The 25,886-nt window shown below is 41.5% G+C and overlaps 1 protein-coding gene across 1 annotated transcript in view; it reads left to right on the top strand.

The window, feature by feature from the left end:
• Positions 1 to 25,886, top strand: part of LOC126281568 (FMRFamide neuropeptides) — a 344,876-nt gene that overhangs the window by 179,838 nt on the left and 139,152 nt on the right. The window lies entirely within an intron of this gene.

Here is a 25,886-nt window from a genome sequence, read left to right on the forward strand (position 1 = left end):
TGCATCAAACCAGTCTCTGGACTGAAGACCACAACAAGAACATCAACATTGGGTGATTTTAAGTCTTTTAGGGAGCGGTCGTGAGGACCCACTGTCAAGAAACGGCATGGCAGAGGAGCCCCTCAGTGCAACACGTCGTGACTGACAGGAAGCGCCGCCGGCAACAAATGATCTGAGAGCTCGTCACTCGCGGGAGGGTCATGCCACGAATCAGGCAAATATCGTGGCTGGCTTTGTGGAACACTTACGACACATTTAAAAGAGTATGAGCAACATGATGTTGCTGATTTGGAGCCAGTTTTGCCCCACGTCACTTGCACCATCTCGCGTGTGAAGGCAGAAACCCTGATAGAGGACGTTGTTTGTGAATACGGCGCGGATGCGACCGCGTGGTGTTGGTGGTCTCCCTGTGGAGTTTTACTGGGCTTTCCACGACATGGTGGCGCCAAGATTGATCTCGATGTTCCAAGAACTGTTGATGCCAGCTACCACGGTTCGTCCAGAATTTGTCGAAAGCATTATTATTCCACTACGTAAGCCGATCAGCATACTATGTTTACCCATTTCCGCCCACTAACCTTACTCTCTGCCAACTGCGAGATATTTGCACGTATGTTGGCAGCACATTGCTGTCAGATCTTTTCAGATGTAATATCCACCGAACAAACTACTCTGGGTGGATCCGTCAATGCCCAGACGGCCATTGGTGAATGTCGAGATCTGATCGCTGTGGTGGCTTCTCCGTGTGACATTCATGGCCGTCCATGTTGACTGATCAGCCTTCTGTTACAACAGAGATGCTCGCCACCGATGCTCCTCTACGATCTCGCCCTGGAGCCTCTTGTAGGGAGTCTCACGATGCCCTTGTCAGGCTTCACCCTGCGGCAACAAACGTTCTTATGTCGTCCCTATGCAGACGACCTATTTCTGGTGGTGTGGTCATGGGAAGAGACCACGTGAGTACTTCATCCGATCTCCACGTACAGAAACGTGGCGCGCAATGCTTTGGGTGCGGTCAAATAATACTACAGTGCCAAGTGGTCACGGACTCACACGAGAAGAATTGGTACCTCTACCCTGCCTTCAGAGCTTCCGCTATCTTGGCATCATCTTTACGTCCAGCACCACCCACACTGCATGGGTCAACTTCCTGCGTGCCCTCAGAGTACACGCGAGACCTTTCAGCAACATCGCCACCGTTGCCTTGTTGCATTGCAACGTCTGGAATGTCTGAACGTCCGCGTTGTTTGCTAGCCTGCCTTTGTAGCACAGGTCCGGCCATGGGAAGAGACCACATGAGTACTTGATCCGATCTGCACAAATAGAAACGTGGTGCGCAATGCTTTGGGTACGGCCAAATCCTGCTGCAGTGCCAAGTGGTCACGGGCTCACACAAGAAGAATATTGGTACCTCTACCCTGCCTTCAGAGCTTTCGCTATCTTGGCATGATCTTCACGTCCAGCACTACTCACACCGCACGCGTCAACTTCCTGCGTGCCCTCAAAGTCACCCGCGAGACCTTTCAGCAACATCGCCACCGTTGCATTGATGCATCGCAACGCGTGGAATGTCTGAACGTTCATGTAGTTTACAGGTCTGCCTATGTAGCGCAGGTCCTTTCAATGTCACCGGCGATTGGTCGCAGTCTACAGTTACTTCTTGACGACTGATGACATTTTTAAGATCCAATACGACGCACTGACCCATTCCCAGAAGGCAGGCGGGTACTGGGCTCGCCAGTGTCCGGTGCCACGCGAGGCTTCATATCTGAACGCCACGAGCGAACGGTGGTCAGGCAGGCACAGGGAACCCACTAGTGTCGCAGCTCTTGCAAACTTACACGCAGACCTCCATTTCCCTGCCGGTGTCGGTAGGACACGCTGCGCCTCTAGTCACGCACGTGCCGTTCTCCCTCTTGGACCTTAGCTGCGTGTATGCTGGCCTCCCATTCAGGCGCCCCCAAGCTCGAAAGATGTCTTCATTCAATTATTGCATGGTGTACCTTGCAACAACGTTGAGATCAAATATTTGTTGGCGAGGTGAATTGTGGTATGGCACAGCCTTCATCATCTGTACCTCCGACATCAGTATGAGTGACATTGTATCACGCCGCCTATGGAAAATCCATCGCTAACCTACGTTTACAAACACTTGGTTTGAAGGACACTCCTTTATAGTCCACTTGTCACTCGGTTGGCGATGACGCCTATGACTAGACCTGCACCCGTGTTCATGAAGTCTGCGTGCTAGGGCGGAAAATGGTCACCTGTTTCAAAAATGTTCAAAGGTGTGTGAAATCTTATGGAACTTAACTGCTAAGTTCATCAGTCCCTAAGCTTACACACTACTTAACCTAAATTATCCAAATGTGCAGTCCGTGACTGCAGCGCCTGAGGCCGCTCGGCTAATCCCACGCGGCTCACCTGTTTCCTTTGTGCCCTTACATCCGTGATCGAAGAGTAGATTTTTATCCACCTCCAGCACGTGTGTTTCTGCAGCGAAGACATATGCGACACTCTGAGTGGAATGGACGGTCGCCTACCTTTATGGAGACGGGGTCAAACCGCGGCTCGCTCTTTGGACCTTCCTACAGAAAGTACATGCGGTGATTGGGCGACAGCCACACGCGACCCTCCTCTCAGCTGGAGTGCACGCTTGGCAGGCCTTGTGCGCTCGACCTCTCCCCAATCCGCCACTCCGCTCTGCCATCGAGGTTGAGGCGTCCCGCAACACTCGTATCCCTCTCTCCATACAACCTTTTCGCTTCGAAGAAACGTTCATTTTTTTTCTCCATTTGCATTTTCTGATCTTATCTGATGTGCTTTTTGCAAATAAAGCTTTCCCCTCTCATGTTCGCTTAAAAAAATTGAAAAAATTCTACATCTACATCTACATACATACTCCGCCATCCTCCATACGGTGCCAGGCGGAGGGTACCTCGTACCACAACTAGCATCTTCTCTCCCTGTACCACTCCCAAACAGTACTAGGGAAAAAAGACTGCCTGTATGCCTCTGTACGAGCCCTAATCTCTCTTATCTTTGTGGTCTTTTCGCGAAATATAAGTTGGCAGCAGTAGAATTGTACTGCAGTCAGCCTCAAATGCTGCTTCTCTAAATTTCCTCAGTAGCGATTCACGAAAAGAACGCCTCCTTTCCTCTAGAGACTCCCACCCGAGTTCCTGAAGCATTTCCGTAACACTCGCGTGATGATCAAACCTACCACTAACAAATTTAGCAGCCCGCCTCTGAATTGCTTCTATGTCCTCCCCCAATCCGATCTGATAGGGATCCCAAACGCTCGATCAGTAGTCAAGAATAGGTCGTATTTGTGTTTTATAAGCGGTCTAATTTACATCTTCCCAAAATTCTACCAATGAACCGAAGACTACTATCCGCCTTCCCCACAACTGCCATTACATGCTTGTCCCACTTCATATCGCTCTGCAAAGTTACGCCCAAATATTTAATCGACGTGACTGTGTCAAGCGCTACACTACTAATGGAGTATTCAAACATTACATGATTCTTTTTTCTAGTCATCTGCATTAATTTAGATTTATCTGTATTTAGAGTTAGCTTCTATTCTTTACACTAATCACAAATCCTGTCCAAGTCATCTTGTATCCTCCTACAGTCACTCAACGACGACACTTTCCCGTACACCATAGCAACATGAGCAAACAGCCGCACATTGCTATCCACTCTATCCAAAAGGTCATTTATGTAGATAGAAAACAACAGCGGACCTACCATACTTCCGGGGGGCACTCCAGATGATACCCTCACCTCCGATGAACACTCACCATCGAGGACAACGTACTGGGTTCTATTACTTAAGAAGTCTTCGAGCCACTCACATACTTGGGAACCAATGCCATATGCTCGTACCTTAGTGAGGAGTCTGCAATGGGGCACCGAGTCAAACGCATAGTGACAGCACAGCTGATTGTCTTCGGAGGGCCCTTGTTCGATTCCCGGTAGAGTGGGAGATTTTATCCGCTCGGATAATGGTTGTTGTATTGTCCTCATCACTGTTTCATCACCGACGTGCAAGTCGTAGTCAAATAAAAAGATTTTCACTAGGCGGACGAACAACCTCAGATAGAAACTTCCTGGCAGATTAATACTGTGTTCCCGACCGAGACTCGAACTCGGGACCTATGCCTTTAGCGGGCAAGTGCTCTACCATCTGAGCTACCGAAGCGCGACTCACGCCCGGTCCTCACAGCTTTACTTCTGCCAGTATCTCGTCTCCTACCTTCCAAACTTTACAGAAGCTCTCCTGCGAACCTTGCAGAACTAGCACTCCCGAAAGAAAGGATACTGCGGAGACATGGCTTAGCCACAGCCTGGGGGATGTTTCCAGAATGAAATCTCATTCTGGAAACCTCAGATAGGGTGTCCCGGGCAGTAATTCCGTAGTTCATTTCATTTCCTGCAGAATGCAAGTCCACAGTCCTAACCCGTGAGCTCATCCATCTCCAGTGCAGATTCTACAACAAAGGCGTTGACCATCACAGTATGGTTCTACAAAACTGCAACCAGTCACTTTTTTTTATAATTATATTTTATTCCATGAACCAGATTTCGAATATTTTCAGGTTCATTTTCAGATGGTTTCAGGATGTTACATCAGTATTGCTAGCTTAATGCTGGGTGCTGTCTCTATGACAAAAAGATGGAACACACTTTAATGTATCGCCATGTCTGTCAAGATCTTTGTTACAAGCAACAGTTGTAAAGCGCATGTTGGATACTGGGAAAGTCTCGCTGTCAGAATATAAATTAATATAGTTTGTGTGGAAGTGTGTGTAGTGATATATGAACTAGACATCAAAATGGAGGCAGACAGATGGGCACTAACCGAAAAAAAGCCGCCTATACCGTCGCAGTAAGTAAAAAAACTAATTTTACATCCATATTGACAGATAAGCTATAGTCATGGCGATACATTAAAGTGTGTTCCATCTTTTTGTCATAGAGACAGCACCCAGCATTAAGCGAGCAATACTGATGTAACTTCCTGAAACCGTATGAAGATGAACCTGAAAATGTTCGAAATCTGGTTCATGGAATAAAACATAATGGTTCAAAACAGTGACTGGTTGCAGTTTTGTATAACTTATTTACAATCAATATACAGTCACGGTTCTAAAATATCCGTAATGGGTAAGTGTAAAGACTATGCTTTACTGTTAAACGCCTGCGAGCGTACTTTCCAAAAAGATTCAAGCCATATACTGCTTCACGGTAAGTCCGTGAATATAAAAGTAGAGAGATTAGAGCTCATACAGAGACTCACCAACAATTGTTCTTCCTGCGTGCCAGTGGCGGCTGAAACACTGGCGCACAAAATACTCTCCGCCATAGCTCATAAGACGAGGTGTAGCTGCTCATGTACGTCTCTAGCCCTCTGGTCTCTGATACAAGATAAATCAGTTTCCTATCCTGTGTCAAATAACGGGCGCGAGTTATTTGTCGGAACTCCAGAAGCTCCCAATTAACAATTCCAGAAAACTGCTTGGACACTTTGCTGCGTAACACAGGAGCCAAGCTGCTGTGCTCTGGAGGACACGGCGAACAAAATAAACTCTGAGATGAATTCGCGGCTGTTTGGCGCTGTTCTGTTCACGTTTCGAAAGATAACTTTGTTGTTCTCGTATCATGCCAGATAATACAGCTTTTGTTCTCGTTCTGTACCTCAAAGTGATTTTGCAGTTTGAAATGAAATTTATTTCTATACATATTTCTTTTCTCTCTATTCGTATTTTCATCTGTTTGCTGCGCTTCGTTTAGCTTTATTGATACTGCGAGGCGTGTTGTTTTGGAAGTGTACCGTTAATGGAATTTCCATTCAAGTTTGGCTCCTCATATTCACACGAGTCAGTAAAGGGTAGAAACAGCCGTCCGCATTGGGTATACTGTATAATAAATCTCCTTCCCTCCTCGTGGATGTATGTAACGTAAGTTTGACATGTCGATGGAATAAAGCAATGAACTATTGCAACGAGGAAAAGTTGCTTCATAATTGTTTAGTTGCAGTTCGGGGGCTCTATGAGCGACGTGCACTGGTAATAAAAATTATTGTCCACCAGTCATTCTTGTATGATACACTCCTTTTAATATGTGACGATTTGGTATATTTCTCACGTAGTTTATAAGACTTCACGACGTTCAGAATTCGTAACTTGAGTTGTTAAAATTTTTGATGAAACTGTTAGTGAATTGATCACATTTGAAGATGGCAATCAGCTGTTGAAACCTGCAGCGAAGAGTGTTGTACTCTGGAACATTTTTAGAATTTCACCTCTAGCCGGCCATGTAATATGTTTAATATATTTTCTTATTTCATTTTGAAATGACAACATTCACTCTGAGTGTGCTGCAGTGTAGGTAATACTTCATAATGCTCTTTGGAACAAATATTCTTCTGTCATTTAAATGTGTTGCATTCAAAAACACTTGTCAATATTGTATGTAATAGTGTACGTGTTACATTGTTAGACTATATCAAAAACGAGTTAAAAGTTAAAAACATTTAAAATATAAGTTATTGGCAACTAACACAAAATTTGCATTTTCAAGACAGGGAAAATGCTTAATATACTGAAGTTCATTTGAAAATATCACTTGTTCCTTGGTAAACAGACATCCGTTTCATATTACAAAACCGAGCACGACTAACTAAGTATGGCTTAGGCGCCCACGCATTGTTTAGTTAGTGTTTGAAAATATGCAAAATTTTACTCACCACAAAACTCTGTAACTGAAAGATTGAAAATATCCTCAAAATACTGTTAATATAATTTGCAGCTCTTAAATATCTACAACTCGTAATACAGGGTCGTTCAATAAGTAATGCCCCACATTTTTTTCCTAGAACATATATATTATTAAGAGTCAGAATTTGGTGACAATATAAATCAGCATTTCAACTCCATGTCGTATTTTTCTACGTAGTCTCCATCACGTTCTATGGCCGTACGGCAACGTTGTGGAAGAGCATGTATGCCCTGCTGGTAACAATTCTTGTCCTGTAGGCGTAGCCGTGCTTTCACTGCATGACTGACACTCTCGTCACCTTCAATGTGTGTTCCCCATACAGAATCTTTAAGCGGCCCAAAGAGATGGACGTCCGATGATGCCAGATCTGGACTGTAGGGTGGACGAGGCAGTGAGGTCCAACCCAGTTCGGCGATGTGTTCCCTGGTGGGGGTCCATTACCGAGAGAATTCTTCGATCGAAGATGTCGGAAGCGGTTCTTGAGTTTATTCAGAGTCTTCACTCATGCTTCTGAATTGATGGCTGACCCTCCTGGCATCACATCCACGAGAATGATGCCATCACAATCCCAGAAGATTGTCACCATGGCTTTTCCGACAAGGGGGGGGGGGGGGGGTGTTCTCTTGAATTTCTTCTTTTATGGTGAATGAGGATGATGTCACTCCATGGACTGACTTTTTGTTTCCGGCGCAAGGCGTTGCCCCCAGCTTTCTTCCGCCGTGACTATCCGTGGCAGAAAGGCCTCTCCATCGGCCTCGAAACGCTCCAATAATTCAGATGAAATGGCCTTTCTTTGAATCTCGTGGACCGTTGTAAGCATTCGTGGAACCGATCGTGAGCACCTCTTTGAATATCCTAGAGACTCTATTATTGCAAACGCACTTCCAAAGCTGACCGGCAACTGTGGAGCCAATTGGAGAGTTGTGATGCGCCGGTTGGCACGAATAATGGCATCTGCACGATTCAGCATGCCTGGAGCAGTACCTGTGACAGGACGTCCAGAGAGTGGCTGATTATGGAGCTGTTTCTGCATTTTCTGAGGCTGTAACTTTCCTCGCCCAACTATACTCCTATCAACTGCAACGTCGTCGTACACCAACGTCTATGGATATTCAACATCGTTTCTTATTGTGCACACAAGAATATAATAACAGCACGCTGCTTGTACAATGAGTCGCATGTAGAGGCCATTTTGACACAGTACCACTGCTCTGCCACCTGCGAGAACGGTTAGAAACTTCGCCGGCGCACAGAAAAAAAACATCAAATGTGAAGCACCAATAAGGACGTTTGTCTATTTATGTAAGGGCTTTTAAAAAAATATATATATGGCAATACTTACTGAATAACCGTCGTATTTACAAGCACTGCACAAAGCACAACTCCATCTGCCACAACGAAAACAGCAGAATCTGCCGGAAACTGATTATGGCGGTCTCTAATTCGCATTCCTTCATGTTGTTCTGAACTCCGTCACTAGATGGAACACCGAGCACGAAACATCGTATGTCCCTAAATACTCAATCCTGGAAGTAAACGCATTCCTCTGCATTGAACACTGTAATTTTTAAGCGATCTTGGGGGTAATAAATTATTTTACCTACACTTCTTATTTCAGGAAGATACAATCTTCCTGCAGAGGGTCAAATAAAAATAATTCGTTGTAGGACTCTGAAAACTTTCCGCGGGATCGTTGGCATAGAGTCGTCCAGCGAATTTTTCTCCAGCGGCATCATTAACTCTCAGAGACACACGTAGAAATATTATCCGTTCTTAAAAGAAATAGCACCCATTGTTAAAAGAAATAACAAACACTTTCTTTACATGCATAGGCAAAGCATTTCATCACTTTGTTGTGTATTCAGAAATTGTTACACGCGTTATTGAAGAAATTACGCTGCAGAGCATGGTGCCTTCCATGAAGAAAAAAGAAACTCACAGTCAGGTATTGGTTGATTTTCCATTTTTCGCTTATAGGTTACAAATGCCGAACGTAATGACCTCTCTTTCCCTGCGTACTCCAATGCTCTTGCTTTTCTTTAATTTTAATTTTAAATCGATGTTCTGTACTCAGTAAACTGGTCATTCGACAAGCCCTATAACAGACCCTCACTTTCACAACGGGTAGTAATGTCATCAATGAATCTTATCACTGATATCCTCTCGTCCTGAATTTTTATCGCACTTCTCAAACAGTATTCTATGTCTTAAAGTGTTTCTTAATTATATAGGTTGAGCAATGAAGATGAATGATTGTTTATCTGTCTCATACATTTTTATTCTTTGTTATTTATTCTTCATTATTTGTCTTCCATTTTTATTGTTTCTCCTAATCTCTTGAACATATTATTTATTACCCGTCTTTCCCTATAACTTTTATTCCGTTAATCTTTTGTATTTGTCTTCCATTCTTGTTGTTTCTCCTAATCGCTTGAACATATTGTTTATTACCCGTCTTTCCCTATAATTTATACCCATTTTCCGAGATTTTCAAACATTTTGCACTGTATTACGTGGCCGAATTCTTTTCTTAGCTTGTCTACTTCTACGAAAGTAGATTTTTCTTAAGTCTTGCTTCAATTAACAAGTGCTACGTCAGAAGATCCTCTCTAACACATTTACGTTTCCTTCAGCTAAACGGATCACCACCTAACAGACCCTACATCTTCTTTTTCCATTCTTCTGTGTGTTATTCCGGTCAGCAGCCTGGAAGCATTATGAAACAGTTATCGTATTTAATTGCCCTTCATGTCTTCGCAATTTGGTAGGTGACATTTTTTCAAATGTCCTATGATTTGTCCTCAGACTTATAGACTCTGTACATAATTTTCAATATTCCTTTGGTTGTTTCCTCCCCTGACGATTTTAAAAATTCTAAAGAAAAATTATCTGTCCGTTATCACCTGCTTGACTGCATGTCTTCCAGATCTTTGCCAAGAATGAACTGTAATACTGGATCCCCCAATCTTTCAAATATACACCCATTCCTTCTTTCATCACAGACGGTTTTTCCCACTAGTGGAGTCCCTCGGTGTATTCTTTCCACCTGTCTGCTCTCTTGTATATTTTTCAGTCCAGTTTCTATCTTCTTATTGAGTTGAACGACTGATCCACAGCTTCTGCTATTGTTTCTAAAGCCTAAGAAAACATCTAACGCACATCATCAGCGTTCTGCAAAAGATATCTTCACAATTAAAGTAAACGACAGTGTTGTGAATGATAATTCACAAGTTGCGAGTATTTTTAACAATGGCCTCCTAATGTAGGAGGAATAGATGAAAAGGGTTCAGCTGAAACAGTGAAAGACCATGCCAGAATTGTTAGACAAAACGTGAGGCAAATAGAACCAGCATCAAACCAAAATTCATAAATTTATAAATGTTCTAGAAAAATTATTGTGTTGATGTAATTTCAGAGAGTATTCTGAAGAGCTGTTCTAACTTAGTAAATATTGTCATTAGTAATTGTTAATCTCTTTATAAGAAATGTGACAAGGAATCCCTAAAAAACTGTGTCCAGTTTGCTTACTTACGTCTTTTCCCAAGGGATTCGAAAAGCAATGTCTCACATTTAAGTAGAAACAAGTTATTTAGCACATCACACTTAGGATCCCAGAAGGTTTGCTAGACTGAGAATGCTATTTGTACATTCACTCACCAAATATTACAATCGTTAAATAATAAAATACAATCAGGTGGTGTTTCATATTAGCGTTTCAACGCGTTTCGCCGAGTGAGTTATATTACTGTCTAAGTAAAACGTAAGTTTATGGAATTGATGGTTTTACAAATAATTGGTTTCAGTCATAAGGCATAAACAGAATGGAAAAAAGGTGTGCTGAATAATCCAGACAGTATTGAACCTTTTAGTGACTGGTGAGAGATCACGAAGCGAGTCCCACGGGCTTTAATTTTGGGTCCACTTCTACTCATCATATATGTGGATGAACTACCACTCAGCTTCCATCAAGCAGAGTTGGTACCTATTTTTTCCACTGATAGTACCGTTACAGTAAACCTCATTACAGAGAAAGCAACAGAAGGATTTTAATGATGTTTTTCAAAGAATTTATAAAGTGATTGTAGGGATACCGTGATTGCTATCCTTGCCGGCGAGTTACCTATCAACATGCTCTAGACAATGTTGGGGCGAAGTCGGTCGTGTGAGCATCCACTGAAAGAGTCGGGAGGCAGAAATACGCGCTTTTAAAGTTAAAGTTGTTTTTTAGTTGTACTGAGTGGCGTAATTAATTGATAGAGGAAGCCTGTGGCTTTTCGATGTGAATGGTTTTCTTCGACGTGAATGAGTGAGCTATGGTTAGGCGTGTTTCTGTTGCTGGAAGTTGAATGAAATACGTAAAAAACATATTTTATTGGAGGAGAACCTTACCATCATTTATTATTAATACGAGGGTTGGAACTTAAATACTGGCAATTATTTAATCACAACCGACACAAAAGAACAGCTCTGAAGCGAAAGCCACGAAGTGGTTTCTTCATCTTCGGAATCAAATCAAAGTTACAAGGACTTAAGTTGTATTACTGTTCGTATTTGGAGCATCGCCTGCGACCCGAAAGAAGCGGTGACACTTTCTGCGAAACCCATCCATCATTTTGCACGAAAATACGCTGGCGCATACAGCACAAGCTGTGGCTGCTCTGTTCGGTCGATGGGTCTGGGAAGTACTGTACCATCCACCATACTCTCCGGACGTAAGTTCTTGTGATTTTGATTTGATTCAGAAGATGAAGGAACCACTTCGTGGCATTCGCTTCAGAAGTGTTCTAGAGATTCGACAGGCAGTAGACCGCTCCATTCGCACCATCAACAGAACAGACCCTTCTAACGGTGTACTACGCCTTCCACATAGCTGGCAACGGGCTCTACACAACGCTGGTGGTTACTCTGAAGGACAGTAACAGGTGCGAACGTGTAACTCTTTGTATCGGTTGTGAATAAATATTTGCCACTACTTAAGGTCCAATCCTCGTATTTATGGAGATAATTACAGAAACGTCACGCACAGATATGCTACAGTTTACTTTCTATGTGTAAGTCTGTCGCTTAAAGGTCCGGTAGCCAAGCCATGGGAATCCAGTACTTGAGTTAGAATTGCTGAGGGAGAACATATAGTTTTCTGAAGACGGACTCTTGATATATTTTGAGAAAACAAGCTATATTCAGTTCTCCACAACAAACGTCAAACCAACAACGTATGCTCCACTTGAACAGGAGTCAGTAGGCAGGGCATAGTGCTACAAATTTTGATGAAAACTTGAGCTGGAAGAAGCATATTACTGAGTTACTCAAATAGTTGGGTTCAGTTACTATTTCTCTTCGTAAATTTGTTGGTGATAGAAATAAATTAATCTATATCCTAACATATTTTGAACATTTGCATTCAATAACATCTTATGCAATGCTTTGCTGTGGTGTCTTATCATTTAGAAAGAAAATACTGATTTTCCATAATCGAGTAGTAGACTGATATTATATCTTATCCACGATTATGTTGTAAGAACATTTCCAAGGAGACTGGAATTTTAACCGTCTTATCAAACAACATGTATTCTCAGATGAAATTCCTCATAATTACTTCCTTATAATTTGATATAAATTTTGATGCCCATATATACAGTATTAGAGAAAAAAATGTCCTCCATTACATATTATTAACGCTTTCAGTAGCTCAGAAATGATTTCAGTGTGCAGGAGAAAAATATTTGTTATCTCTCACGTGTGGAAAAGCAAGTTTAAATTTAAAATAAATTTTTTTTCTGGACTCCTCCTTCTATTGTATGCTTGAATTTTTATTTAAATAGTGGAAACCTGTAAAAATCAAACTATTGTTAAGTGCAATTCCATGAGTAGGACTGAAAAATAATATCCTCATTAATTTTAAAACTAATCACGAATACATGTGTTTTATACTGACTCTTTCCTCATCATTTCTATAGAAGGAATAGTTCAAATGACCCATGGAAACGTAACTAACTAAATAAGTTACTAACTTAACTGCACCTGATTCATCTCAGCGATTCCCTTAAACTTCTGCCTACCTTTTCTCTAAATCCAACTACCGCAACCATATTCACACGTAACTCTGCTGTGTTTCTTCAGTGTTCCAGTACCCCATTATTGTCACATTTCATCGTGCTTGATACTCTGAGCTGTCCGTATAATTCCCTGATACACTCTCCCCTATCACGTCTACTTGTGACGTCGGTATGTATACCTGATAAGAATGATAAGAATATGCTGAGGCTGATCTGTCCACTGTAGCTAAATCTTTGCCAAGCTTTCCTATCCATAACGAATGTAGCTATCGTTTTATGAATTTCAGATTTTTTTTTATTAATGTTAGCCGATACTCACTTTTTCAAACATCTACATCTTTCCGTTTCACTTCGCTGAAGCCTAGTATATTGTGTTTCAGCTTGATGTTTCCATATCAGATTTCCTGTATTCCTTAGTATATTTAGACTTCTGAGGTTTCACGCTTCGAGTTATCGAATGTTGGCCTTACGTAGATTTTTCTGTGTTTTCCTCATTGTTTCATCCTGTTCGATAGTCCCTGAAGATAGCAATGGAGGACTAATTCAGAATCTTTTTCGGACGGAGAGATAATCGTGACAGTTTCAATTAGAAGCCGTATTTCCTGCGGCTCCACTTTCCGCGTCCTTAACGTATTTTTTAGAGCTGCCGTTTGCATCTTCACGCTGTCGATCGCCGCTGTTCTTCCGCCTTTAGGAACAGCTTCCCACTCGAAGGGCAAGAGGGTGCACTCCACCATAATCTACTCAACTACCAGTTCTTGATTAGTGTGAGAGTCACCCGTAACATCGGAAACCTTCGGCCACCATATTTGATGATTTTTGTTCAAACTCAAAACAGTGACTGGGACCAAAATCGTTTTTTATAAATTTTTATTGATATCTTGAAGCTAACTAATACATCAGTTCAAAATAAAGGCGCTGAAAAACCTCGCGTACAGTAATAGCAACGGAAACAATTCGAGAGATATCGACAGTATTAAGAATTTACAGACTCAACCAATTTCCTTTCCTATCTTCACTTATTTCCAGCCAGTGTAACGACTCTAGTGACCTAGGCCTCTGTAGCATGTTAAATCCTAGTCTTCCTTTAGAATTTTCTTTTTGAACCAAAAATAATTACGCGACCACAAAAAAGTACGGGAATTAGAATTACAAAACTACGCTGACTGCTCAAGGTAAACAGTTCATCTGTATTCCCGCTAAATCTACTTAGCAGCCGGCCGCGGTGGCCTAGCGGTTCTAGACGCTTCAGTCTGGAACCGCGCGACTGCTAGGGTCGCAGGTTCGAATCCTGCTTCGGGCATGGATGTGTGTGATGTCCTTAGGTTAGTTAGGTTTAAGTAGTTCTAAGTTCTAGGAGACTGATGGCCTCAGATGTTAAGTCCCATAGTGCTCAGAGCCATTTGAACCTTTTCTACTTAACATGAGGCCGTATAACAACTAAGCACGAGTCAGTTTTTAGTATCTTCGTCACATAAGTTATGCAGCGCTTCATCGTTACACGAATAATTTTTCAAATTAATAGCAGATTGTGATTATGCTTACATCCTAGAAACTACTTGCTACTTCAGACTTACAACAAAATATCTTGTAGTGCAAGAGGAAAGAAGACTGAACGTGGCATGAGTATCAAGAACATGAAAAAGTAACCGAGGAGTACACGAATAGCGACAATGGGTGATCATCTTGAAAAGGATGGTCAGTAAGAAGGAAAATTACACGTTTGGTCAGCACAACCCACTGCCGTTCGCTACACCATAAGCGGATTTAAAAGTAAAGATGATTCACTATCTCGAAGTGGCCAGCCACAAGAACTTACAGAAATATTTATCAAACAATGGAAACTCCAGGTAGGAATATCAACAACATAGGAAAAGATAGATTGCTGCTTACCGTAAAGATAACACGCTAACTTGCAGATATCCACAGTTAAAAGACAGTTACACAATGCATTGTGGCCCGAGCTGCCGAAGCTGGTGGTTCTGTGTGCCTGAGATATGCTTGCTTGGGTGACTGAATGGTGTGGGTTTCTCTTTTTTCGACGAAGGCTGGGGCGAAAGCTCTTGTGTAAGTGTCTCTTAATTGTGCTTCCTTGAAGCTTAGCGTGTTATCTTTACTGCAAGTAGAAATATATCTATCCTTATATGGAAAAAGGGCACGGAAAATGTGGCTAATGACCACTAGGAGAGAGCTGGGTCGGTAAAGCTACGTATTTCTGGGAGGAAGAAAAATTAATGTTTACATTTGAATTGGTAGGGTGCATACGTGGTTGAGGGCATAAATTCATCTGAAAAATCTCAAGGCTGTAGTAAACTTCGGAGGGTGTCAGCGGGGCAGTTTTCGGGAGAGATGATTCAGCATAGGTTGACTGACCGCTCTATAACTGAAGACTACCTATTTTAAGTGAGTGTTCACCCAAGTATTCTGAAAATCCGGGCTACAGATTAATGTCAAATTTAGCTGATAGGTAGGCACAGATATTACGCCGGTGGTAATGTATGACAACACCAAAGCTGAAGAAACGCCTATACTTCCCCGGTCTCAGTCCTATTGAGACCAAATAGAAGAACTGGGCACACAACATTTTTAAAAAAGGCCCTTTTCCTTCTATATAATTGTTCAAAAGGAGTATGTAGAAATCACAGCTGAATGTATCAGAGGAATTACGATAACCAAGCAGGAACGCTTAAAAGTACCTGATACCAAATAATAAGGCATTTGGAAGCAGGTTTTTCCCTGTAAGTATATTTGGTCGCGGTTAGAAGGCTGAATATTAAAGTGGCAACGATTCATATAATTTTTGTTTGTTGTGTTTGATCATTTATGTTTGTTTACATTTCTCACAATTAGTAACAGCGAAAGGACGAAAAAATGCAAGAGTAGGTGGTACAATTTTGGGCTTGTGTTTTTTAAAATGTTCTTTGAATATAAATATATTGTCGTAATACTGGTACTCAGACATTAAGGAGAGGCAGTAAGAAAGTAATTGCTGGAAAGAAGATGTTTATAACTGTGTGATCGTGTTATTTTTGTAGGCCCTCAGTGTGTATTAATTCATTTTCATTAACCTATCATATGTGATATTCGTATACTTAGCAAATTATGTATAAGAGCAAAATGGAAGAAAGATACTACTCATAGAATTGTATTATTGACTTCTCCTTGGAATATCCTTACTCATTTGCCAAAGATATATTTGATACATGACTGGGGCGACCAGAAACCATTTATTTGCGATGCAACGTCAAAAATAGTTTTAATTCTATAAATGTGGATTTTTGACTCCGTTATGCATTTTTACATTCCCTACAATCATCGAAATGAAATACTGTGTCACTGAGAGCCGACAAACTTACATGTGCGGCACACGACCCCAGGGATTCCCACAGCCCTGCTTGCACAACGAGAAAACCATTTTTCATCTTTTAGAGAAAAAACGAAAATATTGTTGATTTTACCTGTGAGATCTCATAAAGGGCCAATATTGCACCGAGCATTCGATTCGTGTGAGCTGTTTATGTCAGTTTCTCACTACTAAACTACCACTCCTCGGTGGACAAAAATTTCGGCTCTTTACCTTAGGGCGTTACAGTTAGACGAACAGAAATCCCACAGTGAAGTTTGTGTCTTGTCTTATCTTATACTCGTGTCATGTATTATCTAATACTGATTTTACAAATGCATAACATCTCTGAGACTTTTATTCTTTCTTTTATCTTATAAACGAGTTAAGATACGTGGCAGGTTGCTGTTGTTGCGCACACGGCCCGCAGCTACGCCACAAATGTCACATCAGACGCCTGTCAATTAGATACGCTACTAATACTTCTATTTAGTCTTAAGTCATACTCTTCTGCCCATGGTGAATACAGGACATTGGCGGTAGAGGAGAGGAACTGCAGATAGAAGACATGTCTCGGGTGCTGAGGAGTACTCAGACGTCTCAGCTGATGAGAGGGATAGCGACCCACAGAGGCTTGTGGCTCGAGTCGCAGTCCCATGCATATTTTTAATTCGAACAGAAGTTTGGTTGGTTGATTTGGGGGAGGAGACCAGACAGCAAGCTCATCGGTCCCATCCTATTAGGGAAGAATGGGGAAGGAGGTCCACCGTGCCCTTTGAAAACATCCATCCCGGAATTTGCCTGAATAAACTTAGGGAAATCACGGAAAAGCTAAATCAGGATGGTCAGACGCGGGTTTGAACAAACGTCCTCCCCAATGGGAGTCCAGTGTGCTAAGCACTGCGCAACCTCCCTCAGTGTGAACAGAAGTTTCAACGAGGGAGAAACGTTTTGTTCCAGAGTAGGTGGGGAGTGTGTCTTAATTGCTGCCGAATTCGTCACTGAGCACACTTACCCGTATCAAATACCTTTACAACAGTAATTTTTTGCAACTGGAATGACTGGATTCTATATTTAGCTGTCACATTATGAGCAGCGCTTGTTGTTGTTGTTGTTGCGGTCTTCAGTCCTGAGACTGGTTTGATGCAGCTCTCCATGCTACTCTATCCTGTGCAAGCTTCTTCATCTCCCAGTACCTACAGCACCTACATCCTTTTGAATCTGCTTAGTGTATTCATCTCTTGGTCTCCCTCTACGATTTTTACCCTCCACGCTGCCCTCCAATACCAAATTGGTGATCCCTTGATGCCTCAGAACATGTCCTACCAACCGATCCCTTCTTCCGGTCAAGTTGTGTCACAAACTTCCTTTCTCTCCACTTCTAATCAGTACCTCCTGATTAGTTATGCGATCTACCCATCCAAACTTTAGCATTCTTCTGTAGCACCACATTTCGAAAGTTTCTATTTTCTTCTTGTCGAAACTACTTATCGTCCATGCTTCCCTTCCACACATGGCTACACTCCATACAAATACTTTCAGAAATGACTTCATGACACTTAAATCTATACTCGATGTTAACAAATTTTTCTTATTCAGAAACGCTTTCCTTGCCATTGCCAGTCTACATTTTATATCCTCTCTACTTCGACCATCATCAGTTATTTTGCTCCCCAAATAGCAAAACTCCTTTACTACTTTAAGTGTCTCATTTCCTAATCTAATTCCCTCAGCATCACCCGACTTAATTCGACTAAATTCCATTATCCTGGTTTTGCTTTTGTTGATGTTCATCTTATATCCTCCTTTCAAGACACTGTCCATTCCATTCAACTGGTCTTCCAAGTCCTTTGCTGTCTCTGACAGAATTACAATGTCATCGGCAAACCTTAGATTTTTTATTTCTTCTCCGTGAATTTTAATACCTACTCCGAATTTTTCTTTTGTTTCCTTTACTTCTTGCTCAATATACAGATTGAATAACATCGGGGAGAGGTTACAACCCTGTCTTACTCCCTTCCCGACCACTGCTTCAATTTCATGCCCCTCGACTCTAATAACTGCCATCTGGTTTCTGCGCAAATTGTAAATAGCCTTTCGCTCCCTGTATTTTACCCCTGCCAATTTTAGAATCTGAAAGAGAGTACTCCAGTCAACATTGTCAAAAGTTTGCTCTAAGTCTACAAATGCTAGAAACGTAGGTTTGCCTTTCCTTAATCTTTCTTCTAAGATAAGTCGTAGGGTCAGTATTGCCTCACGTGTACCAGTGTTTCTACGGAATCCAAACTGATCTTCCCCGAGGTCGGCTTCTACTAGTTTTTCGATTCGTCTGTAAAGAATTCGTGTTAGTATTTTGCAGCTGTGACCTATTAAACTGATTGTTCGGTAATTTTCATATCTGTTAACACCTGCTTTCTCTGGGATTGGAATTATTTTTCTCTTCTTGAAGTCTGAGGGTATTTCGCCTGTCTCATACATCTTGCTCACCAGATGGTAGAGTTTTGTCAGGACTGGCTCCCCCAAGGCCGTCAGTAGTTCCAATGGAATGTTGTCTACTCCGGGGGCCTTGTTTCGACTCAGGTCTTTCAGTGCTCTGTCAAACTCTTCACGCAATATCATATATCCCATTTCATCTTCATCTACATCCTCTTCCATTTCCATAATATTGTCCTCAAGTGCATCGCCCTTGTATAGACCCTCTATATACTCCTTCCACCTTTCTGCTTTCCCTTCTTTGCTTAGAACTGGGTTTCCATCTGAGCTCTTGATGTTCATACATGTGGTTCTCTTATCTCCAAAGGTCTCTGTAATTTTCCTATAGGCCTAGTGAGAAGAGCCTCTACATCCTTACATTTGTCCTGTAGCCATCCCTGCTTAGCCATTTTGCACTTCCTGTTGATCTCATTTTTGAGACGTCTGTATTCCTTGTTGCCTGCTTCATTTACTGCATTTTTATATTTTCTCCTTTCATCAATTAAATTCAATATTTCTTCTGTTAACCAAGGATTTCTACTAGCCCTCGTCTTTTTACCTACTTGATCCTCTGCTGCCTTCACTACTTCTTCCCTCAAAGTCACCCATTCTTCTTCTACTGTATTTCTTTCCCCCATTCCTGTCAATTGTTCCCTTATGCTCTCCCTGAAACTCTGTACAACCTCTGTTTCTTTCAGTTTATCCAGGTCCCATCTCCTTAATTTCCCACCTTTTTGCAGTTTCTTCAGTTTTAATCTACAGGTCATAACCAATAGATTGTGGTCAGAGTCCACATCTACCCCTGGAAATGTCTTACAATTTAAAACCTGGTTCCTAAATCTCTGTCTTACCATCTATCTGATACCTTTTAGTATCTCCAAGGTTCTTCCATGTATACAACCTTCTTTCATGATTCTTAAACCAAGTGTTAGCTATGATTAAGTTGTGCTCTGTGCAAAATTCTACCAGGCGGCATCGCCTTTCATTTCTTAGCTCCAACCCATATTCACCTACTATGTTTCCTTCTCTCCCTTTTCGTACACTCGAATTCAAGTCACCCATGACTATTAAATTCGTCTCCCTTCACTATCTGAATAATTTCTTTTATTTCATCATCCATTTCTTCAATTTCTTCGTCATCTGCAGAGCTAGTTGGCATATAAACTTGTACTACTGTAGTAGGTGTGGGCTTCGTATCTATCTTTGCCTCAATAATGCGTTCACTATGCTGTTTGTAGTAGCTTACCCGCATTCCTATTTTCCTATTCATTATTAAACCGACTCCTGCATTACCCGTATTTGATTTTGTGTTTATAACCCTGTAGTCATTTGACCAGAAGTCTTGTTCCTCCTGCCACCGAACTTCACTAATTCCCACTATATCTAACCTTAACCTATCCACTAGAGCTTACATGTATGTATTTCTTATTACTTCGGTAGAATAGTTAGGTAAGTTATTTTGAAACGAAAACGGTGAATACAGCTTTTCTTTAGAAAGGGATGAAGCAATAACATTCTGTAGCGTTATAAAATTCCTTCCGAGAATTAATTTTTTCTTCATTTTGTTCTCTGAATAATTAGTAACTTCGTTAACTTTTCAGTTCGTTGTTTGTAATTTTTAAAGTTATTCATTGTTCCCTGTAGCGAATCACGAGGTCGCAAGTAATAAGTAATGAATATCGCCTTTCAGACTTTGCAGCAGAATGAATAAGAACTGTTCTCCAGCCAAGCGGTTGTTGTTCTCATACATTAACGGGTCAGATGTTGTTAAATACAAAGTAAAGAAGACACTTCGAGGAAATACGAAGGTTCATACAAGTGGGATACTACAATATCCTGTTTTCCTGTAACCGACATCAGATGGCAGCTTAAAACGCTGTGGATCTCAAAGTCGTAAATACTGCCTTAAGAGTTCACACAGAGGGCTAGTTATCTTTCTGTGAGTGTAATGTGTAACTGCTACTGGGTAATGAAAATGGAAATTTATTCCCAGCGGAAAACTGTACCCCCAACCCTTCCCCCCACTCATTAACAGACAGCCCTTTAAATAGATCAACCGTGGTCATGCATGAAACGCCTATTCGGTAACACAGTACGTGTCGCGCGCACATCAGCGTTTTTTGTTACAGGAAACGCTTCGTAGGTTCGATAATTAATTACGCGTCGACATTCGTCAATGCAGATTAGAGACAGAAAATGTTGATACGGTATTGTTTAACTGCAGAGCTTTTAATGAGATCTCACCTCATGGTAATATTTTTCACCCAATAACACCAACACAAATCTCGTAGAAAGCAAGTGGGTAACAGTGAAAGAACTCTGATGACAAGATTACAGATTTCAAAATGAAATAAGCTAAATGAAAGGAAGCGTCAAAGGTGTGACGCTTTTATATATTCCTTGTCTCAGGAGCTCAATGTTTCAGAGAAAAAGTGGAGGTTAAATTTTAAATTTTCTGATCATGCTACAGTAGCGTGGAGGGGGAGGGTGGTTTGGATTTCAAGTCGTCACATACAGAAACGGAGAGCCACGCCGTTAAATAGATGTCAGGAGTAGTATTAGTGTGAAATTATTGTAAACATCTTTCTTGAAAATCAATCAGCTTAAGAAAGTAACAGTCACGGCTGGTAACGGTGGAATAGAATTATGTATTATAATTTTTTTGCATGACTCTTTTTCTCTTAGGTGTAATATAACGTTCTTGTTGTTATGAAAGCAAGCGCAACGTCTTTGTTATCGAACTTGGATCTTCGCTGAATATTTTGGCGCCGAAACCCGAGAAAGGATCACCTCAGAGACACGTCGAAAAACTTCCGCGAGCAACACTTCCTCCAACACTAATGAGGAGAGATAACCACGCAATCGCATTAAGTTATGATGTGCAAAATTACATTCACGCTCGCGGAAAGGAACTGTTTCACGCCTGGTATGTAAACCGCCTTCATCTGCCTTTCTAGAAAATTACAAACCCGCTACAAGCCAATTACTGCTATGGGACGTTTACAGATTTAGGTGTATTGAAGATCGACTTGGCTCGCAACGATTGATTTTCGAGCTGCTTAAGCCTCCAGCTTTTGTTTACTTGCTGCTGCCGTATGTTTGATTTATGGACAACTACTGACTGTCTTGTCAGAAGATTATTAAGTTCAGGCAGCACTCTAGATATTTCGACAGAAGAACCACATATTCTGAAAACAAGGCGAACTCATCAGAGATCGAATATTACTTGATTTGTCACCGCTGCCGGAGAATTCTCAGCTTAGACGCCGTTCTCCGAATTTAGACACTAATTTGGAGGACATGCTGTCAGTTTTTGTGCTGCAGCACGATCAAATACGCGAACGTTTGTCAGAGAAGGATTACGGTATTGATATAAGTGAATGTGAGATTATACTGATAAAACCTTATCGTCGTGTGCCGCGACACCGGAAGGAAACTATATAAGCCCATGTCATTTTCAAGCACGATTAGTGTGGTCCATCCAGCCAAAGCAGTTAAAGCCGTTACTATGACAGTCAAATTACTGTCTACTAAATTACATCCGTTGTCTGGAGGCAAGGTGCGATGACTTAGATATTGGGAACAATCTGAAAGATCGATTGATAGCAGCATCGTCTCTCTGTCCACTGTTGATAATCTCGTTTCCCTCGAAGGTGAACCTAAGACGCTTCTCGATGCTATCGCGGCAACCACGTCCACTTAGGAGGATACATAGGAAATCCTGTGGGATCGGTATGGACATAGTAGTAAAATCATTCAGGCGCACTTAGCTTGTTTGGAAGAAATTGCGCCTATTCTGTTCGTATGGCCGGAAAACCTAAATTTAATAATCGTAGAGATTAACCTAACAATGCAGGCATTAAAATTGTTAGGGTAAGACGCCAATGCCTATGGCAGTGTCTTAGACCCTAAAATATTGCCCGCCTTCTCAGACGAAATCTGTCGTCGCTAGATAATCGGAGGAAAAGACACAATTTTTCCGAAGGAGACATTTCAAAGTTAATGGAGCGTCTAGTGGAAGAAGTAGACGGAGCGCTCATAGCTCAGACGATCCGCGGAGAGGTACAATCAAATTCAAACGCGCTACCCTCGGTCTCAGTTCTTAATATACAGTCCAAACAAACACGCTCTAAAAGCAATAATAAGTAGACGTTAGAACGGTACTGCGTGTTCTCCACACAAGACGGTGCAAGAACGTCCCAAGATGTTGAAGCAGTGTAACCGTTGTTTCCTTTGCCTCAAGCAAGGCCATACTTTTGGAATCTGTGTCAGGAAAGGCGAGGATGTCTGCTCATTATGTAGAGCCAACCATCACAAATCTATCTTCCACCGTAAAACATCTACATCTCTTGTATAAAATAAAGGATGGGTAAGAAAAGGGAAATGATGCGTGTGAATTCGTGACATCCAACCGCACATAGCACTGTGGTAATGCAATCGCGAAAGTTGAAAATTTGTGTTGGACTGGAACTTGAACCCAGATGCTCCGCTTCTGTAGGACGGTTGCCTTAATCACCTCTGCGATTCGGACACGCGTTTCGTCCGACCCAATACTCAACTTATCGCACGCTGCAATGAAGCGTCCCTCATGGATTAAACCCCTACTCGCAAATTATGGATTCTCGTAGGAGTTGGGCGATACTTGCGCTTCCGCACTGAAACGAATGTGAACGAGCCCACCTTCTAGAGCGCAGACGAGTTCTAGTTCACTGGAAAATGTAAACACATGAGTCCCCGGCTTCACGCACCCGCAGACAGCACGTGTTTATGTGACAAGACTCACTCAAGGAAAAATTTATACTTTGTATTCTGGACGCTGACAACAGGTCTTTGACGGTAAGCCTCAATTTACAAGTGACCGACATTCAGAAGCATTTGAGTCCACGGTATCACTCGGACTTGTCTGTCTGATTCAGACTTCAACAAAAGTGTTATAGGCCCTCTATTGTTCCTGATCTATATTAACGATATAGAAGACTAAGTAGCTCTCTCAGATTGTTAGCAGATAATGCTGTCATTTATCGTCTTGTAAAGTCATCAGATGACCAAAACGAATTGCAAAACGATTTAGATAAGATACCTGTATGGTACGAAAAGTGGCAATTGACCCTGAATAAAGAAAAGTGTGACGTGATTCACACGAATACTAGAAGAAATCCGCTATCTTTCGATTACGCGATAAGTCACGCAAATCTGAAGGCTGTAAATTCAACTAAATAGTTAGGCATTACAATTACAAATACCCTAAACTGGAACGATCACACAGATAATGTTGTGGGTAGAGCAAACCAAGGACTGAGATTCATTCACAGAACACTTAGAAGGTGCAACAGGTCTATTAAAGAGACTGCTTACACCACGCTCGTCCACCCTGTTCTGGAGCATTGCTGTGCGGTGTAGGATCCGCATCAGATGGGACTGACGGATGACATCGAAAAAGTTCAAAGAAGGGCAGCTCGTTTTTTATTATCTCGAAATAGGGGAGATAGTTCCACAGACATGATACGTGAATTGGAGAGGCAAGTATTAAAACAAAGGTGTTTTTCGTTGCGACGCGATCTTCTCATGTAATTTCAATCACCAGTTTTCTCCTCCGATTGCGGAAACATTCTGTTGGCACCCACCTAAATAGGGAGAAATGATTATCATGATAAAATAAGAGAAATCAGTGCTCGCGAAGAAAAATTTAAGTGCTCGTTTTTCCCGCTCGCCGTTCGGTAATGGAACGGTAGAGACAGCTTGAAGGTGGTTTATTGAACCCTTCGCCAGGTACTTTATTGTGAATAGCAGAGTAATCACGTAGATGTAGATGTAGATGAAGAAGAATATGACGAGCACATTAGTATCAACAACTCTGAGAGTTCACATTCCTTCAGCAGCCAGCGGTCTGCATCACCAGATACTACAATTATGCAACACGAATGTAACCTGTCACTGGCCTATCGCATTGACAAGCGTACAGAAGTTCCCATTGACCTACTTATGGGAGCCGAGCAGTACTGGCAAATTGTTCATAACATAACGCCCATACCAATATCTGCGTCTGAAATGTTATTTCATAAATGAGTAAAAAAGTAGTCCCAATTTGAATTAACACCTGAAAATATAATAAATAATTTTACATATATATTAATTTGTATATTAATTGTAAGAAACGATTTATTAATGATTTGATGTATTTCTAATTACTCATGAATTTTTCTGTAAAAAAGTATCTATGAGTAAAATGTGTAAAGAAAACATCGTGAACAAAACGTAGCAAATACCTTCGTTTGTCTATTGAGATAAGAAAGCGTAATTAGCTCGTTCTCTTCTCTCGCTTTTGTCCTCCGCTATCGAGATAAGCTGTGCAAGTGTTACTTGTGCGCTTTGTTTGCATAACTATGTTAATTTGATGTTAAGTAGTCGTGTTTCATTTGAAGATTCCTTTCATTACTATTCACGTTATATGTGATTTTATTATTAGTCCAGTTTCAGACTGCATCGAAGAGAAGTTGCTGGCGCATTGTTTCGTGGTCACGGACGAACGCTGTTAGTGTTCATTCGCAGCTTAGTCAATTACGCAATGACATCATTTTTATCGATGTTTTTCTCTCAAAATCCGGGGAATGTCATTAAGCGAACCGCGTAATATTCAGATCGGTCATTGGCCTCCAAACGCACCCGCCAGTCTGATGTAAGGACGATGCTGGAAGGCAGAGTTGAGCTTAATTAGAAAAGGGAGTAAAATTTTTCTGTGCCATGTTTTATCATTTCAATAACATTGCCTCCAGCAAATCAAGAAACATTCATGTAGTGTTCTCAATTAGTGCTTACCGTTTATTCAATCCTTTCAAAAAAAAGTCTTATTTACTAGCAGAGATAAAATCCATTGATAACTCCATTTAAATTAATTCATAGCTATCTAACCAATATCAATAATATAAAATACATATATTTTATTCTTTACTTTTTTAAATTGAGGAACGCAACGCGTCTCTAGTATTAATGTCCTCGAAGCTTGGCTTGATACTTAGGGGAAATCGACCAGACGTTTCTGCAGGGCACACGGCCATTAACCGTATTAACTTCGCGTCACAAGAGTCAACGGATGAGAACATCAAGAGTTGTTCGGATCTGAAATCAGCATGAATTAGCTCTGAGCAAGAACCATCAATGAGCGCAAGAGACGCGGCAATTTTGGAAGAGTTGAATGCATCTTACCTTATCCAAGTTGGACGATGGGTAGT

This window comes from Schistocerca gregaria, chromosome 7, assembly GCF_023897955.1.
Source record: "Schistocerca gregaria isolate iqSchGreg1 chromosome 7, iqSchGreg1.2, whole genome shotgun sequence".
Lineage (NCBI taxonomy): Eukaryota > Metazoa > Arthropoda > Insecta > Orthoptera > Acrididae > Schistocerca > Schistocerca gregaria.